The following is a 20218-nucleotide window of genomic DNA, read 5'->3' as shown; positions in this document are numbered from 1 at the left end:
AGAATTCCAAGGCCGTGACAGTCTGGAGCTCAGAGCAGCTTTCCTTAAAGTGTTGAGTCACTGAGAGAGAGCAGGTTTTCATTTCATTGTGGTGGAAGCCCATGGTTTTTGGAGAAGAAGAGGTTGCGTTGCAGTGGGTCTGTGGAGGAAGCTCTCTCTCCCACTCACTCACTGCATCCCAAATGGCACCCTATTCCCTACATAGTGCACTACTTTTGACCAGAGCCCTATTACCTATGTAGTAGCGTGGAGGGGCGTGGGAGGGGAGGGGCGTGGGGGGTGTGGGCGTGGGGGTGTAGGCATGGGGGTGTAGGCGTGGGGGGTGTGGAGGGCGTGGGGGGTGTAGGCGTGGGGGGTGTGGAGGGGCTTGGGGTGTAGGCGTGGGGGTGTGGAGGGGCTTGGGGGTGTAGGCGTGGGGGTGTGGAGGGGCGTGGGGGTGTGGAGGGGCTTAGGGTGTAGGGGGTGTGGAGGGGCTTGGGGTGTAGGCGTGGGGGTGTGGAGGGGCTTGGGGTGTAGGCGTGGGGGTGTGGAGGGGCTTGGGGTGTAGGCGTGGGGGTGTGGAGGGGCTTGGGGTGTAGGCGTGGGTGTGTGGAGGGGCTTGGGGTGTAGGCGTGGGGGTGTGGAGGGGCTTGGGTTTGACGTTGGGGTATGGGTATGGGTGCGAGAGGAGACGACTGACACAGATTCAGCCAGAGATGTTCCCAGCCAGACCGGCAGAGCCCCTGCTGGGGTGATAAGGAGACCCCACCTCATTCCTCCCCTGTATGACAGGAGAGGGAACAGAACAGCACAGGAGACAATCACTGGAGATGTTATCTCTATTACAAAACACACCCATCCTGCCAGAGGCTGTGGAGGAACCCATAACACCCACCCTGCCAGAGGCTGTAGAGGAACCCATAACACCCACCCTGCCAGAGGCTGTGGAGGGACCCATAACACCCACCCTGCCAGAGGCTGTAGAGGAACCCAGAACACCCACCCTGCCAGAGGCTGTGGAGGGACCCATAACACCCGCCCTGCCAGAGGCTGTGGAGGAACCCAGAACACCCACCCTGCCAGAGGCTGTGGAGGGACCCATAACACCCACCCTGCCAGAGGCTGTGGAGGGACCCATAACACCCACCCTGCCAGAGGCTGTAGAGGAACCCAGAACACCCACCCTGCCAGAGGCTGTAGAGGAACCCAGAACACCCACCCTGCCAGAGGCTGTGGAGGGACCCATAACACCCGCCCTGCCAGAGGCTGTGGAGGGACCCATAACACCCACCCTGCCAGAGGCTGTGGAGGTAGATCGATGTTTCTCGGCTCTGGCGGTTACCATACAATAGAAAGATCAAGCTATGGAATAACATGGAACATGGAACATCAGCCTCGTGTGCTACATTCACTTCCTGATGCTGACCCTGGGGCAGAGGCCTGATCAGTCAGCTAGTTAATGATGCTAACCCTGGGGCAGAGGCCTGATCAGTCAGCTAGTTCATGATGCTAACCCTGGGGCAGAGGCCTGATCAGTCAGCTAGTTAATGATGCTAACCCTGGGGCAGAGGTCTGATCAGTCAGCTAGTTAATGATGCTAACCCTGGGGCAGAGGCCTGATCAGTCAGCTAGTAAATTGATGCTAACCCTGGGGCAGAGGCCTGATCAGTCATCTAGTTAATGATGCTAACCCTGGGGCAGAGGCCTGATCAGTCAGCTAGTTAATGATGCTAACCCTGGGGCAGAGGCCTGATCAGTCAGCTAGTTAATGATGCTAACCCTGGGGCAGAGGCCTGATCAGTCAGCTAGTTCATGATGCTAACCCTGGGGCAGAGGCCTGATCAGTCAGCTAGTTAATGATGCTAACCCTGGGGCAGAGGTCTGATCAGTCAGCTAGTTAATGATGCTAACCCTGGGGCAGAGGCCTGATCAGTCAACTAGTAAATTGATGCTAACCCTGGGGCGGAGGCCTGATCAGTCATCTAGTTAATGATGCTAACCCTGGGGCAGAGGCCTGATCAGTCAGCTAGTTAATGATGCTAACCCTGGGGCAGAGGCCTGATCAGTCAGCTAGTTAATGATGCTAACCCTGGGGCAGAGGCCTGATCAGTCAGCTAGTTAATGATGCTAACCCTGGGGCAGAAGCCTGATCAGTCAGCTAGTTAATGATGCTAACCCTGGGGCAGAGGCCTGATCAGTCAGCTAGTTAATGATGCTAACCCTGGGGCAGAGGCCTGATCAGTCATCTAGTTAATGATGCTAACCCTGGGGCAGAGGTCTGATCAGTCAGCTAGTTAATGATGCTAACCCTGGGACAGAGGCCTGATCAGTCAGCTAGTTAATGATGCTAGGCCAGCTCTTAGGATAAGCCATAGCAGACCATCACAGCCACAGCAGGGATCATAATGGAGCTGCACTCCATACATACTATCTCTATCTGGTTTTATAAATGCGGTAAAGGAGTCAGTGGAACGCAGACGTTCCATTGACCAGATTGGCACACATTCAGCAAATCTGATCTAACAAAGTGGATATTCGTCAAATACGTCATGATTTATGTATTGTAACTGGCCTACAATGTGGTAGTGGTGGAAAAAGTACCCAATTGTCATAAAGATACCTAAATTGAAAATGACTCAAATAAAAGTGAAAGTCACCCGGTAAAATACTACTTGAGTAAAAGTCTAAAAGTATTTGGTTTAAAATAGACTTAAGTATCAAAAGTACAGTGGGGAAAAAAAGTATTTAGTCAGCCACCAATTGTGCAAGTTCTCCCACTTAAAAAGATGAGAGAGGCCTGTAATTTTCATCATAGGTACACGTCAACTATGACAGACAAAATGAGGAAAAAAAATCCAGACAATCACATTGTAGTATTTTTTATGAATTTATTTGCAAATTATGGTGGAAAATAAGTATTTGGTCAATAACAAAAGTTTCTCAATACTTTGTTATATACCCTTTATTGGCAATGACACAGGTCAAACGTTTTCTGTAAGTCTTCACAAGGTTTTCACACACTGTTGCTGGTATTTTGGCCCATTCCTCCATGCAGATCTCCTCTAGAGCAGTGATGTTTTGGGGCTGTCGCTGAGCAACACACTTTCAACTCCCTCCAAAGATTTTCTATGGGGTTGAGTTCTGGAGACTGGCTAGGCCACTCCAGGACCTTGAAATGTTTCTTACGAAGCCACTCCTTCATTGCCCGGGCGGTGTGTTTGGGATCATTGTCATGCTGAAAGACCCAGCCACGTTTCATCTTCAATGCCCTTGCTGATGGAAGGAGGTTTTCACTCAAAATCTCACGATACATGGCCCCATTCATTCTTTCCTTTACACGGATCAGTCGTCCTGGTCCCTTTGCAGAAAAACAGCCCCAAAGCATGATGTTTCCACCCCCATGCTTCACAATAGGTATGGTGTTCTTTGGATGCAACTCAGCATTCTTTGTCCCCCAAACACGACGAGTTGAGTTTTTACCAAAATGTTCTATTTTGGTTTCATCTGACCATATGACATTCTCCCAATCCTCTTCTGGATCATCCAAATGCACTCTAGCAAACTTCAGACGGGCCTGGACATGTACTGGCTTAAGCAGGGGGACACGTCTGGCACTGCAGGATTTGAGTCCCTGGCGGCGTAGTGTGTTACTGATGGTAGGCTTTGTTACTTTGGTCCCAGCTCTCTGCAGGTCATTCACTAGGTCCCCCCGTGTGGTTCTGGGATTTTTGCTCACCGTTCTTGTGATCATTTTGACCCCACGGGGAGAGATCTTGCGTGGAGCCCCAGATCGAGGGAGATTATCAGTGGTCTTGTATGTCTTCCATTTCATAATAATTGCTCCCACAGTTGATTTCTTCAAACCAAGCTGCTTACCTATTGCAGATGCAGTCTTCCCAGCCTGGTGCAGGTCTACAATTTTGTTTCTGGTGTCCTTTGACAGCTCTTTGGTCTTGGCCACAGTGGAGTTTGGAGTGTGACTGTTTGAGGTTGTGGACAGGTGTCTTTTATACTGATAACAAGTTCAAACAGGTGCCATTAATACAGGAATGAGTGGAGGACAGAGGAGCCTCTTAAAGAAGAAGTTACAGGTCTGTGAGAGCCAGAAATCTTGCTTGTTTGTAGGTGACCAAATACTTATTTTCCACCATAATTTGCAAATAAATTCATAAAAAATCCTACAATGTGATTTTCTGGATTTTTTTTCCTCATTTTGTCTGTCATAGTTGACGTGTACCTATGATGAAAATTACAGGCCTCTCTCATCTTTTTAAGTGGGAGAACTTGCACAATTGGTGGCTGACTAAATACTTTTTCCCCCACTGTAAATGTAATTGCAAAAATATACTTAAGTATCAAAGTAAAAGTATAAATAATTTCAAATTGCTTATATTAAGCAAACCAAACGGCACAATTTTCTTGTTTGTTTTTTATTTACGGATGGCCAGGAGCACACTCAAACACTCAGACATCATTTTAAATTTTACAAACGAAGCATGTGTATTTAGTGAGTCCGCCAGATCAGAGACAGTAGGGATGACCAGGGATGTTCTCTTGATAAGTGTGTGAATTAGACCGTTTTCATGTCCCGCTAAGCATTCAAAATGTAACGAGTACTTTTGGGTGTCAGGGAAAATCTATGGAGTAAAAAGTACATGCTTTTCTTTAGGAACATAGTGAAGCAAAAGTAAAAGTTGTTAAAAAAATAAATAGTAAAGTAAAGTACAGATACCCAAAAACTACTCAAGTAGTACTTTGAAGTATTTTTACTTAAGTACTTTACACCATTGCAATGTGAGCGTCTGCTAAATTATGTAAATGTAAATGTTACTTAAGTCCGATTTGGATATCTTTGGCTTTTTTCGCTGCATCACATGTAGAAGTTGTCTCTTTTTTCAGGTTTAGAAGAAGTAACTGCTAAATGCTAACTCCCGTTCGTGTAAGCTGGTTAGCATAGCTAGCACAAAGAAATCGGTGGTGGTAGTCTTACCTCAACATAGTGGGAAATACACATATAAACAACAGCTTAAATGTAGGATAATTCTGCTGGGGGGCAACGAGGAGACTTGGGATCTCTCCCCCACGGCCCTTTCCCCCACGCGTTTCCATGGCAATTCCATTGTTTGAGTTCGATTGACCTCTTTACTGCATCTTTACGTGTTCTTTTTAATCAAGAGGTGAAGTACTGCATCTTAGTTCTTTTTAATCAAGAGGTGAAGTACTGCATGTTAGTTATTTTTAATCAAGAGGTGAAGTACTGCATGTTAGTTCTTTTTAATCAAGAGGTGAAGTACTGCATGTTTGTTCTTTTTAACCAAGAGGTGAAGTACTGCATGTTAGTTCTTTTTAATCAAGAGGTGAAGTACTGCATGTTTGTTCTTTTTAATCAAGAGGTGAAGTACTGCATGTTTGTTCTTTTTAATCAAGAGGTGAAGTACTGCATGTTTGTTCTTTTTAATCAAGAGGTGAAGTACTGCATGTTAGTTATTTTTAATCGAGAGGTGAAGTACTGCATGTTTGTTCTTTTTAACCAAGAGGTGAAGTACTGCATGTTAGTTCTTTTTAATCAAGAGGTGAAGTACTGCATGTTAGTTATTTTTAATCGAGAGGTGAAGTTCTGCATGTTTGTTCTTTTTAATCAAGAGGTGAAGTACTGCATGTTAGTTCTTTTTAATCAAGCGGTGAAGTACTGCATGTTTGTTCTTTTTAATCAAGAGGTGAAGTACTGCATGTTTGTGCTTTTAGAAGAAATGTTGCAACCTCGTGTTTCCCCATAAAAACAGATGAGCTCCAGTTCCTATTATTCCAAGAAGGGTGACTCAGAAACTTTTACATACCGGTAGACCTAAAGCAAATTGACACAAGACCAGAAAACAACATAACAGAGATCAAAATACACACAAAAAACACCAACACACACTGGAAACCACTGCTATTCTCATCATGACTGTACTGCACACAATATGGTAGATCTGGTAGCATGACAATGACCCTAAAGCTCTTCCCTCAGCCCCCAGCCCTCAGCCCCCAGCCCCCAGCCCCCAGCCCCCAGCCCCCAGCCCCCAGCCCTCAGCCCTCAGCCCTCAGCCCTCAGCCCTCTGCCCTCTGCCTTCAGCCACCAGCCCTCAGTCCCCAGCCCTCTCTCTTCAGTCCTCAGCCCTCAGCCCCCAGCCCTCAGCCCTCAGCCCTCAGCCCCCAGCCCCCAGCCCTCAGCCCTCAGCCCTCTGCCCTCTGCCCTCAGCCTTCAGCCCCCAGCCCTCAGTCATCAGTCCCCAGCCCTCACTCTTCAGTCCTCAGCCTCCAGCTCTCAGCCCTCAGCCTCCACAGTATTGTTGGAGTCAGGGTGGTTTTGACTGGAAATAATTAGACAGAGGATAACTGACTGACTGGCTGGGAGACTCACATTTTTCCAGATGGTTCAACACTAATTCCACTTTGACATAATGGAGTATTGTGTGTATAGGCCAGTGACAAAAAATAATAATCTCAATTTAATCCATTTGAAATTCAAGCTGTAACACAACAAAATGTGGGAAAAAGTCAAGGGGTGTGAATACTTTCTGAAGGCACTGTACATGGCACCGTAGCGGATCACGGATACCATCAAACAGGCAAAGAGTCAATACAGGACTAAGATTGAATCGTACTATACCAGCTCTGACGCTCGTCGGATGTGGCAGGGCTTGAAAATTATTACAGATTACAAAGGGAAGCACAGCCGCAAGCTGCCCAGTGACACAAGCCTACCAGACGAGCTAAATCACTTCTATGCTTGCTTCGAGGCAAGCAACACTGAAGCATGCATGAGAGCATCAGCTGTTCCGGATGGCTATGTGATCACACTCTCCGTAGCCGATGTGAGTAAGACTTTTAAGCAGGTCAACATTCACAAGGCCGCAGGGCCAGACGGATTATCAGGACGTACACTCCGAGCATGCGCTGACCAACAGGCAAGTGTCTTCACTGACATTTTCAACATGTCCCTGACTGAGTCTGTAATACCAACATATTTCAAGCAGACCACCATAGTCCCTGTGCCCAAGAACACTAAGATAACCTGCCTAAATGTTTACCGACCCGTAGCACTCACGTCTGCAGCCATGAAGTGCTTTGAAAGGCTGGTCATGGCTCACATCAACACCATTATCCCAGAAACCCTAGACCCAGTCCAATTTGCATACCGCCCCAACAGATCCACAGATGATGCAATCTCTATAGCTCTCCACACTGCCCTTTCCCACCTGGACAAGAGGAACACCTACGTGAGAATGCTATTCATTGACTACAGCTCAGTGTTCAACACCATAGTGCCCTCAAAGCTCATCACTAAGCTAAGGACCCTGGGACTAAACACCTCCCTCTGCAACTGGATCCTAGACTTCCTGACAGGCCGCCCCCAGTTGATAAGGGTTGGTAACAACACATCTGCCACGCTGATCCTCAACACGGGGCTCCTCAGGGATGAGTGCTCAGTCCCCTCCTGTACTCCCTGTTCACCCATGACTGCATGGCCAGGCACAACTCCAACACCATCATTAAGTTTGACTGGTTGCATCACCGCCTGGTATGACAACTGCTCGGCCTCCGACCGCAAGGCACTACAGAGGGTAGTGCGTACGGCCCAGTACATCACTGGGGCCAAGCTTCCTGCCATCCAGGACCTTTATACCAGGCGGTGTCAGAGAAAGGCCCTAAAAATGGTCAAAGACTCCAGCCACCCAAGTCATAGACTGTTCTCTCTGCTACCGCATGGCAAGCGGTACCGGAGTGCCAAGTCTAGGTCCAAAAGGCTTCTTAACAGCTTCTACCCCCAAGCCATAAGACTTACTTAACTTTATTTTTTAAAATTTTAAATAAACAAAAAACTTCATTGTTGGTTAAGGACTTGTAAGTAAGCATTTCACTGTAATGTCTACACCTGTTGTATTCGGCGCATGAGGCAAATAAAATTTTATTTTATTTGATGAACCACTACCTGCTGACTGTTGAGTAGACTGTCTACCTATTATTGGATAACACACACAGCTGTGGGAGTGGGAGAGGAGAGGAGAGGAGAGGCAGACAGCAGCTGTAGGAGAGGCGAGGAGAGGCAGACAGCAGCTGTGGGAGAGGAGAGGAGAGGCAGACAGCAGCTGTGGTAGTGGGAGAGGAGAGGCAGACAGCAGCTGTGGTAGTGGGAGAGGAGAGGCAGACAGCAGCTGTGGTAGTGGGAGAGGAGAGGCAGACAGCAGCTGTGGGAGAGGGAGAGGAGAGGCAGACAGCAGCTGTGGTAGTGGGAGAGGAGAGGCAGACAGCAGCTGTGGTAGTGGGAGAGGAGAGGCAGACAGCAGCTGTGGGAGTGGGAGAGGAGAGGCAGACAGCAGCTGTGGGAGTGGGAGAGGAGAGGCAGACAGCAGCTGTGGGAGAGGAGAGGAGAGGCAGACAGCAGCTGTGGGAGTGGGAGAGGAGAGGCAGACAGCAGCTGTGGGAGTGGGAGAGGAGAGGCAGACAGCAGCTGTGGTAGTGGGAGAGGAGAGGCAGACAGCAGCTGTGGTAGTGGGAGAGGAGAGGCAGACAGCAGCTGTGGGAGAGGAGAGGAGAGGCAGACAGCAGCTGTGGTAGTGGGAGAGGAGAGGCAGACAGCAGCTGTGGGAGAGGAGAGGAGAGGCAGACAGCAGCTGTGGTAGTGGGAGAGGAGATGCAGACAGCAGCTGTGGTAGTGGGAGAGGAGATGCAGACAGCAGCTGTGGTAGTGGGAGAGGAGAGGCAGACAGCAGCTGTGGTAGTGGGAGAGGAGAGGAGAGGCAGACAGCAGCTGTGGTAGTGGGAGAGGAGAGGCAGACAGCAGCTGTGGGAGAGGAGAGGAGAGGCAGACAGCAGCTGTGGGAGAGGAGAGGAGAGGCAGACAGCAGCTGTGGGAGAGGAGAGGAGAGGCAGACATCAGCTGTGGGAGAGGAGAGGAGAGGCAGACAGCAGCTGTGGGAGTGGGAGAGGAGAGGCAGACAGCAGCTGTGGGAGAGGAGAGGAGAGGCAGACAGCAGCTGTGGGAGTGGGAGAGGAGAGGCAGACAGCAGCTGTGGTAGTGGGAGAGGAGAGGCAGACAGCAGCTGTGGGAGTGGGAGAGGAGAGGCAGACAGCAGCTGTGGGAGAGGAGAGGAGAGGCAGACAGCAGCTGTGGGAGTGGGAGAGGAGAGGCAGACAGCAGCTGTGGGAGTGGGAGAGGAGAGGCAGACAGCAGCTGTGGGAGAGGAGAGGAGAGGCAGACAGCAGCTGTGGTAGTGGGAGAGGAGATGCAGACAGCAGCTGTGGGAGTGGGAGAGGAGAGGCAGACAGCAGCTGTGGGAGAGGAGAGGAGAGGCAGACAGCAGCTGTGGGAGAGGAGAGGCAGACAGCAGCTGTGGTAGTGGGAGAGGAGAGGCAGACAGCAGCTGTGGTAGTGGGAGAGGAGAGGCAGACAGCAGCTATGGTAGTGGGAGAGGAGAGGCAGACAGCAGCTGTGGTAGTGGGAGAGGAGAGGCAGACAGCAGCTGTGGGAGAGGAGAGGAGAGGCAGACAGCAGCTGTGGGAGTGGGAGAGGAGAGGCAGACAGCAGCTGTGGTAGTGGGAGAGGAGAGGCAGACAGCAGCTGTGGGAGAGGAGAGGAGAGGCAGACAGCAGCTGTGGTAGTGGGAGAGGAGAGGCAGACAGCAGCTGTGGGAGAGGAGAGGAGAGGCAGACAGCAGCTGTGGTAGTGGGAGAGGAGATGCAGACAGCAGCTGTGGTAGAGGGAGAGGCAGACAGCAGCTGTGGTAGTGGGAGAGGAGAGGCAGACAGCAGCTGTGGGAGAGGAGAGGAGAGGCAGACAGCAGCTGTGGTAGTGGGAGAGGAGATGCAGACAGCAGCTGTGGTAGTGGGAGAGGAGAGGCAGACAGCAGCTGTGGTAGTGGGAGAGGAGAGGAGAGGCAGACAGCAGCTGTGGTAGTGGGAGAGGAGAGGCAGACAGCAGCTGTGGGAGAGGAGAGGAGAGGCAGACAGCAGCTGTGGGAGTGGGAGAGGAGAGGCAGACAGCAGCTGTGGTAGTGGGAGAGGAGAGGCAGACAGCAGCTGTGGGAGTGGGAGAGGAGAGGCAGACAGCAGCTGTGGTAGTGGGAGAGGAGAGGCAGACAGCAGCTGTGGTAGTGGGAGAGGAGAGGCAGACAGCAGCTGTGGGAGAGGAGAGGAGAGGCAGACATCAGCTGTGGGAGAGGAGAGGAGAGGCAGACAGCAGCTGTGGGAGTGGGAGAGGAGAGGCAGACAGCAGCTGTGGGAGAGGAGAGGAGAGGCAGACAGCAGCTGTGGGAGTGGGAGAGGAGAGGCAGACAGCAGCTGTGGTAGTGGGAGAGGAGAGGCAGACAGCAGCTGTGGGAGTGGGAGAGGAGAGGCAGACAGCAGCTGTGGGAGAGGAGAGGAGAGGCAGACAGCAGCTGTGGGAGTGGGAGAGGAGAGGCAGACAGCAGCTGTGGGAGTGGGAGAGGAGAGGCAGACAGCAGCTGTGGGAGAGGAGAGGCAGACAGCAGCTGTGGGAGTGGGAGAGGAGAGGCAGACAGCAGCTGTGGGAGAGGAGAGGAGAGGCAGACAGCAGCTGTGGGAGAGGAGAGGCAGACAGCAGCTGTGGTAGTGGGAGAGGAGAGGCAGACAGCAGCTGTGGTAGTGGGAGAGGAGAGGCAGACAGCAGCTATGGTAGTGGGAGAGGAGAGGCAGACAGCAGCTGTGGTAGTGGGAGAGGAGAGGCAGACAGCAGCTGTGGGAGAGGAGAGGAGAGGCAGACAGCAGCTGTGGTAGTGGGAGAGGAGAGGCAGACAGCAGCTGTGGTAGTGGGAGAGGAGAGGCAGACAGCAGCTGTGGGAGAGGAGAGGAGAGGCAGACAGCAGCTGTGGTAGTGGGAGAGGAGAGGCAGACAGCAGCTGTGGTAGTGGGAGAGGAGAGGAGAGGCAGACAGCAGCTGTGGTAGTGGGAGAGGAGAGGCAGACAGCAGCTGTGGGAGAGGAGAGGAGAGGCAGACAGCAGCTGTGGTAGTGGGAGAGGAGAGGCAGACAGCAGCTGTGGGAGAGGAGAGGAGAGGCAGACAGCAGCTGTGGTAGTGGGAGAGGAGAGGCAGACAGCAGCTGTGGGAGTGGGAGAGGAGAGGCAGACAGCAGCTGTGGTAGTGGGAGAGGAGATGCAGACAGCAGCTGTGGTAGTGGGAGAGGAGAGGCAGACAGCAGCTGTGGTAGTGGGAGAGGAGAGGCAGACAGCAGCTGTGGTAGTGGGAGAGGAGATGCAGACAGCAGCTGTGGTAGTGGGAGAGGAGAGGCAGACAGCAGCTGTGGGAGAGGAGAGGCAGACAGCAGCTGTGGGAGAGGAGAGGCAGACAGCAGCTGCCTGGTGAAAAGTATTATACTATAGGGAATAGGGTGCTGTTTGGGACGTAGACAACAACTCAACCCTCTGAATGCTTCAGGTCATCATGGTTGGACACCGACCTCATTTTTTAACATGACATCATCCTACCTCAACCACTATGTCTACGTTAGGGGGAAATTCCATATGACTGTGTCTCTATGACTTTACCAGACCCTGGTTAGGATCTATGACTGTACCCTGGTTAAGATCTATAACTGTAGGGAGGGGGTAGAGAGAGATGTAGTTACAGGCTCAGGAGACAGGGAGTGGGTAGAGAGAGATGTTGTACTGTAGTTACAGGCTCAGGAGACAGGGAGGGGGTAGAGAGAGATGTTGTACTGTAGTTACAGGCTCAGGAGACAGGGAGGGGGTAGAGAGAGATGTTGTACTGTAGTTACAGGCTCAGGAGACAGGGAGGGGGTAGAGAGAGATGTTGTACTGTAGTTACAGGCTCAGGAGACAGGGAGGGGGTAGAGAGAGATGTTGTACTGTAGTTACAGGCTCAGGAGACAGGGAGGGGGTAGAGAGAGATGTTGTACTGTAGTTACAGGCTCAGGAGACAGGGAGGGGGTAGAGAGAGATGTTGTACTGTAGTTACAGGCTCAGGAGACAGGGAGGGGGTAGAGAGAGATGTTGTACTGTAGTTACAGGCTCAGGAGACAGGGAGGGGGGTAGAGAGAGATGTTGTACTGTAGTTACAGGCTCAGGAGACAAGGAGGGGGTAGAGAGAGATGCTGTACTGTAGTTACAGGCTCAGGAGACAGGGAGGGGGTAGAGAGAGATGTTGTACTGTAGTTACAGGCTCAGGAGACAGGGAGGGGGTAGAGAGAGCCCCACAGCACAGCAGCACAAAGGGAAATGTGATCAGATGTGCTGAGATGTGTTTGTTGTTATGGAGGATGAGCATTCCTCCATCACACCATGGGTTCCCATGTGACACTGTCCTGAGTATGGAGGAGAATGAAGGTGTATCTAACATCAAACAATTGTCACTGACAGTGACTCAGTTAGCCCATGTCAGCTAACATTTGTTAGATTGGGTAGTTAGTCTAGCCAGCTATCTAAACTTGTAGTAAGCATGGTCTAATTACTGACCAGGGGGCACCCATTGAATTTGTTAGTTACTCTCACTCGGATATCATATTCAAAACTGCAAACATTTCCCTACGCCCCATGGCAAAATGTGTAGAATTGCAGGAAATTGAGTATATGGATGAGGGTATAGATGAGGGTATGGATGAGGGTATAGATGAGGGTATAGATGAGGGTATAGATGAGGGTATGGATGAGGGTATAGATGAGGGTATGGATGAGGGTATAGATGAGGGTATAGATGAGGGTATGGATGAGGGTATAGATGAGGGAATAGATGAGGGTATGGATGAGGGTATGGATGAGGGTATAGATGAGGGTATAGATGAGGGTATAGATGAGGGTATGGATGAGGGTATAGATGAGGGTATAGATGAGGGTATGGATGAGGGTATAGATGAGGGTATGGATGAGGGTATGGATGAGGGTATAGATGAGGGTATGGATGAGGGTATAGATGAGGGTATGGATGAGGGTATGGATGAGGGTATAGATGAGGGTATAGATGAGGGTATGGATGAGGGTATGGATGAGGGTATGGATGAGGGTATAGATGAGGGTATAGATTTGGGTATAGATGAGGGTATAGATGAGGGTATGGATGAGGGTATGGATGAGGGTATGGATGAGGGTATGGATGAGGGTATAGATGAGGGTATGGATGAGGGTATGGATGAGGGTATGGATGAGGGTATAGATGAGGGTATAGATTTGGGTATAGATGAGGGTATAGATGAGGGTATGGATGAGGGTATAGATGAGGGTATAGATGAGGGTATGGATGAGGGTATGGATGAGGGTATGGATGAGGGTATAGATGAGGGTATAGATGAGGGTATGGATGAGGGTATGGATGAGGGTATAGATGAGGGTATAGATGAGGGTATAGATGAGGGTATGGATGAGGGTATAGATGAGGGTATAGATGAGGGTATAGATGAGGGTATAGATTTGGGTATGGATGAGGGTATAGATGAGGGTATAGATGAGGGTATGGATGAGGGTATAGATGAGGGTATAGATGAGGGTATGGATGAGGGTATAGATGAGGGTATGGATGAGGGTATAGATGAGGGTATAGATGAGGGTATAGATGAGGGTATGGATGAGGGTATAGATGAGGGTATAGATGAGGGTATGGATGAGGGTATAGATGTGGGTATAGATGAGGGTATGGATGAGGGTATAGATGAGGGTATAGATGAGGGTATAGATGAGGGTATGGATGAGGGTATAGATGAGGGTATGGATGAGGGTATAGATGAGGGTATAGATGAGGGTATAGATTTGGGTACCAGACCACTCATGAGCTCAGAGTTTTGGTGGCCCCGCCCCCATCAAAGTTACCCATCCCTGATCTAGTTCCCGTCAGATGAAGGGAGATACTGTTCTTAACCATCCTCGTGCAAAATACAGAAATGAAAGGATGCTAGAAGCCAACAGTCACTCTGCATCAAGCATGTGTGAAACACTATGTTCTGGCCTGTTAAAGAATATATTTTTTTTTAAACACTAAGCTTCAATTCCCCTTTTTTTTCAACAATATAGTTCACCCACCCCCGTGAGGTTATGAAATATGTCAAAATGTGAAATCAACTGGCTCCATAGTGACTCATCTCTTTACCGTCTGCACATGAACAGTGTACAGCTTTATTATTTATTATTACAGTTGACCAAACAATGAGCCTGTGAGGTCATGAAATATAGTCAATCTTTAGGCTTCATTATGACTCCTCATCTGCAGCTGGCTTGTGCTCTAAGTCCTATTATTCTACCATAGATAATCAAAGAAGTAACACGTGAATGCAACAACACTTGTATAAGTATTTTGATATCAAATAATACTGCCATTGTACAATACTCGCATCATTACATTAACTCTAGCCATACAATGGAAAGCATCTGATTCCTACATCTGATTAAAATTGTTTTGTTTTGTTGTTGTTGTTTTTTTTTTTTGGGGGGGGGGGTTGTATCATTTGATTTACACGACATGCCTACCACTTTGAAGATGCAAAATATTTTTTTTTGTGAACCAAACAGAAACTTGAGCGTGCATAACTATTCACCCCCCCACAAACTCAATACTTTGTAGAGCCACCTTTTGGAGCAATTACAGCTGCAAGTCTCTTGGGGTATGTCTCTATAAGCTTGGCACATCTAGCCACTGGGATTTTTGCCCATTCTTCAAGGCAAAACTGCTCCAGCTCCTTCAAGCTGGATGGGTTCCGCTGGTGTACAGCAATCTTTAACTCATACCACAGATTCTTAATTGGATTGAGGTCTGGGCTTTGACTAGGCCATTACAAGACATTTAAATGTTTCCCCTTAAACCACTCAAGTGTTGCTTTAGCAGTATGCTTAGGGTCATTGTCCTGCTGGAAGGTGAACCTCCGTCCCAGTCTCAAATCTCTGGAAGACTGAAACAGGTTTCCCTCAAGAATTTCCCTGTATTTAGCGCCATCCATCATTCCTTCAATTCTGACCAGTCTCCCAATCCCTGACGATTTAAAAACATCCCCACAGCATGATGCTGCCACCACCATGCTTCACTGTGGGGATGGTGTTCTCGGGGTGATGAGAGGTGTTGGGTTTGCGCCAGACATAGCGTTTTTCTTGATGGCCATCCTTTTAGTCTCATCTGACCAGAGTACCATCTTCCATATGTTTGGCGAACACCAAACGTGTTCGCTTATTTTTTTCGTTATGCAATGACTTTTTACTGGCCACTGTTCTGTACAGCCCAGCTCTGTGGAGTGTACGGCTTAAAGTGGTCCTATAGACAGATACTCCAATCTCCGCTGTGGAGCTTTGCAGCTCCATCAGAGTTATCTTTGGTCTCTTTGTTGCCTCTCTGATTAATGCCCTCCTTGCCTGGTCCGTGAGTTTTGGTGGGCGGCCCTCTCTTGGCAGGTTTGTTGTGGTGCCATATTCTTTCCATTTTTTAATAATGGATTTAATGGTGCTCCGTGGGATATTCAAAGTTTCGGATATGTTTTTATAACCCAGCCCTGATCGGTACTTCTCCACAACTTTATCCCTGACCTGTTTGGAGAGCTCCTTGTTCTTCATGGTGCCGCTTGCTTGGTGGTGCCCCTTGCTTAGTGGTGTTGCAGACTCTGGGGCCTTTCAGAACAGGTGTATATATACTGAGATCATGTGACAGATCATGTGACACTTAGATTGCACACAGGTGGACTTTATTTAACTAATTATGTGACTTCTGAAGGTAATTGGTTGCACCAGATCTTATTTAGGGGCTTCATAGCAAAGGGGGTGAATACATATGCACGCACCACTTTTCCGTTATTTATTTTTTTGAATCTTTTGAAAGACGTTATTTTTTTCATTTCACTTCACCAATTTGGACTATTTTGTGTATGTCCATTACATGAAATCCAAATTAAAAATCCATTTAAATTACAGGTTGTAATGCAACAAAATAGGAAAAACGCCAAGGGGGATGAATACTTTTGCAAGGCACTGTAAACCTGTGTGTATTTGGACAGGTATAGCAGGCAGTGTGTGTGTGTTTCTGTGTGTGTGTGTGTGTGTGTGTGTGTGTGTGTGTGTGTGTGTGTGTGTGTGTGTGTGTGTGTGTGTGTGTGTGTGTGTGTGTGTGTGCGTGTGTGTGTGTGTGTGTGTGTGTGTGTGTGCGTGCGTGCGTGCGTGCGTGCGTGCGTGCGTGCGTGCGTGTGTGTGTTTATGCAAGATAACACTAGCTCTGAACCATGACTGGCTGGTCTGTAATGGGGCAGTCTAGTGGGGTGCGTCACAGATCTGGTCTGGGTCCTAAAATAGAGGTTGGAGGTTTGAGAACCACATCAGACCTACGAGACAGGCCCAGAGCTTAGACATGCAAATTATCCAGGGAGGTTCATTTATTGATTAAAGGGAATAAACTTTCTCTCTCTGTTTGTTTCTTTGTCTCTCGCCCTCACCCTCACCCTCTCCCTCTCTCTCCCTCTGTTTCTCTCTCTCCCTCTGTGGCTCTCTCCCTCTTTCTCTTTCTCTCTCTCACTCTGTTTCTCTCTCCATCTGTTTCTCTCTCCCTCTGATTCGCTCTCTCCCTCTGTTTCTCTCTCCCTCTGTTTCTCTCTCCCTCTGATTCGCTCTCCCTCTGATTCGCTCTCCCTCTGTTTCTCTCTCCCTTTGTTTCTCTCTCCCTCTGTTTCTCTCTCCCTCTGTTTCTCTCTCCCTCTGTTTCGATCTCCCTCTGTTTCTCTCTCCCTCTGTTTCTCTCTCCCTCTGTGGCTCTCTCACTCTGTTTCTCTCTCCCTCTGTTTCTCTCTCCCTCTGTTTCGATCTCCCTCTGTTTCTCTCTCCCTCTGTTTCTCTCTCCCTCTGTTTCTCTCTCCCTCTGTTTCTCTCTCCCTCTGTTTCTCTCTCCCTCTGTTTCTCTCTCCCTCTGTTTCGATCTCCCTCTGTTTCTCTTTCCCTCTGTTTCTCTCTCCCTCTGTTTCTCTCTCCCTCTGTGGCTCTCTCACTCTGTTTCTCTCTCCCTCTGTTTCTCTCTCTCCCTCTGTGGCTCTCTCCCTCTTTCTCTTTCTCTCTCTCACTCTGTTTCTCTCTCCATCTGTTTCTCTCTCCCTCTGATTCGCTCTCTCCCTCTGTTTCTCTCTCCCTCTGTTTCTCTCTCCCTCTGATTCGCTCTCCCTCTGATTCGCTCTCCCTCTGTTTCTCTCTCCCTCTGTTTCTCTCTCCCTCTGTTTCTCTCTCCCTCTGTTTCTCTCTCCCTCTGTTTCTCTCTCCCTCTGTTTCTCTCTCCCTCTGATTCGCTCTCCCTCTGATTCGCTCTCCCTCTGTTTCTCTCTCCCTCTGTTTCTCTCTCCTTCTGTTTCTCTCTCCCTCTGTTTCTCTCTCCCTCTGTTTCTCTCTCCCTCTGTTTCTCTCTCCCTCTGATTCGCTCTCCCTCTGTTTCTCTCTCCCTCTGTTTCTCTCTCCCTCTGTGGCTCTCTCACTCTGTTTCTCTCTCCCTCTGTTTCTCTCTCTCCCTCTGTGGCTCTCTCCCTCTTTCTCTTTCTCTCTCTCACTCTGTTTCTCTCTCCATCTGTTTCTCTCTCCCTCTGATTCGCTCTCTCCCTCTGTTTCTCTCTCCCTCTGTTTCTCTCTCCCTCTGATTCGCTCTCCCTCTGATTCGCTCTCCCTCTGTTTCTCTCTCCCTCTGTTTCTCTCTCCCTCTGTTTCTCTCTCCCTCTGTTTCTCTCTCCCTCTGTTTCTCTCTCCCTCTGTTTCTCTCTCCCTCTGATTCGCTCTCCCTCTGATTCGCTCTCCCTCTGTTTCTCTCTCCCTCTGTTTCTCTCTCCCTCTGTTTCTCTCTCCCTCTGTTTCTCTCTCTCTCTGTTTCTCTCTCTCTCTGTTGCTCTCTCTCTGTGTTGCTCTCTCTCTCTGTTTCTCTCTCTCTCTGTTTCTCTCTCTCTGTTGCTCTCTCTCTGTGTTGCTCTTTCTCTCTGTTTCTCTCTCCCTCTGTTGCGCTCTCTCTTCTCCTCCACTTGAATGACCTGAGTTGATCTAGTAGTGCAGTATTCGTCCGGTGCAGTCTTTAATCTTGTGGTACTGTATGCATCCGGTGCGGTCTTTAATCTATCTATCTAGCTAAATTGTCAGCTGCTATAAACATGAATGGATTCTGGCACGTCCCTCCGGCACGCAGCAGATGATAGCAGGAGGATGTCTCTGATGTTTAGTCCTCAGGGGGGGACAAAAAAATAACGTTTTCTGGCTCAGCCAAGAATATCACAACTTCAAGAGGAGCAGTTAGAGACAATCAAGATAAAACGTTCTGATTACATCTCTACTGGTGTAGGTTGCTAGACAGAGGCCCTTCTTAAGGCGCCCGCATACTAGGTTCAGTTTGGCCCCAGCAGAACTCTGCTAGGTCTGTGCCTCACATACTCCCCTAAAAGACCCTACAACAAGAAAAAAGCGGCAATATTACTGTTTGCCCCTCTTGAGACGCCATAGCAACAACATAGCCAGTAACACTCAATTGAAGAAAAATTAAGAAATCTTAGTTGCGCAATTTTACATCTAACTAAGATGTTTGGTGCAGTATTTCTCAAGTGAAAAAATGTGCATGAAAACTAGTCTCTTGTTGAATGACAACAAACACTTCATTGAAGAATCCTGTCCATAGTTCCCACTCCTACTAGGAGTAGTACTGTTGACCAACCACCGATGAACTTCGACTTTGTGAGCAAACAGCCCCCCCAAAAAAACCTGCCGAACACGTCTAAAAGTTTTGTCATAATATATATACGCGAACTGTTTAGACTGAGAAGCATGCGACAGGCTCTAGAGACAGAGATATAAGCTATATTTCCATTAACATGTTCAATCATTTTTTGAAAGTTTGCATAGAAATTAGACGCGACAATTGCCTGCTACGGTGCGTTTCCATTCAACTGTCTTGTGTCGATAAAAACCTAGAATATCTAACAAAAATGATGTGAAGTGTTTCCATTATCCTATTAGACAAACTGAACATTAATGAAGTAGACAGCCTTTATGCCCTGCCCACCTATCCTTCATGTCTCAGGTAGCCTGCAAAAGCCAGCATGGATAGAATGCAAGAATGTACTAATATTTGCCGTATTCTAATAATTATCATGTGCCTACTTGTCACCATGGTCCGTGCCATGCTGTAAGTAACTTGCACTGACGCAGGCCTAGATGATTGAAAACAATGTTTATGGTGAAACTTCCAATTGAAATGTGAAGCAATTCAGGCATTCTTGAAAGTTAAGACAATCCTTGTCCCGCAACGAAACATTCCTTTTAGCAGTAAGCATTTAGAATTAGATGCGGAGCGGAGCTTTATAGTTGATAACACACCGTGTACCTTCCAAATTCTTCGGCAATCATAATTTATTTGAAAAACACAATTTCCATCATCATTTGTCGCAATAAATATTATTATTATTATTATTTAAATATTATTATTAGACAGTAGTTGCCATATTATTCTGGTTACTAAGTATTGTTTGTTAGTTTCGTTTTTTCATTTGGACACTCTTGAAAACGAGATGCTGCATTTTAAGAGATTTCATCCTGCAAAATGTCAAAGAAAGAAAGAAAGAAAGTTTGACAAAAGAAAAACACCCGTCGAACTGATAAAAATGTATTCGGTCTTTAGAACATTTCTCCTACATCTGCCCTTCCATTACACATTGCAAAAAATAAATAAAAAACATGTTTACATTGCTTTTGTTGACTAAACCAGGGTCAATGGAAACCTGTCAACAGAGATTCACTCCTCATTTCTCTCTCACCACTTCCTCTCATCCATAAACAAACCAAGAGGAGTTGTATCCTTAACGAAGTCGGTATTAGGCAGAATAAACATTTAGGTCATTTTTGTGGACTCTAAAACCAGAAGTGTAACCAGTCTTAAAAGCTGATGGTTTTGTAGCATTGTGTAGCGCAGATGGATTAGTGGCGGTTGACTGTGTGATGTTTCAGGGAAGTAGAGGAAATGTGAGTCTACTGTGTGTTTATTTGCTGTGTGGTTTTCTCATGGTCTGGACTACACACTACCCTAGACTATACACAGCTTACGTCCCAAAAGGCCTCCTATTCCCTGTACAGTGCACTACTTTAGACCAGAGATCTACAGTACGTGCCCTGGTCAAACATTAGTGCACTGCAGCGCAGGCCTCCTGTAGCTCAGTTGGTAGAGCATGGCACTTGCAACGCCAGGGTTGTGGGTTCGTTTCCCACGGGGAGGGGGCCAGTATGAAAAAATGTATGCACTCACTAACGGTAAGTC

This window comes from Coregonus clupeaformis, unplaced genomic scaffold, assembly GCF_020615455.1.
Source record: "Coregonus clupeaformis isolate EN_2021a unplaced genomic scaffold, ASM2061545v1 scaf0207, whole genome shotgun sequence".
Classification (NCBI taxonomy): Eukaryota; Metazoa; Chordata; class Actinopteri; order Salmoniformes; family Salmonidae; genus Coregonus; species Coregonus clupeaformis.
The sequence above is the reverse complement of the archived record's forward strand: the minus strand, read 5'-3'. Positions refer to the sequence as shown.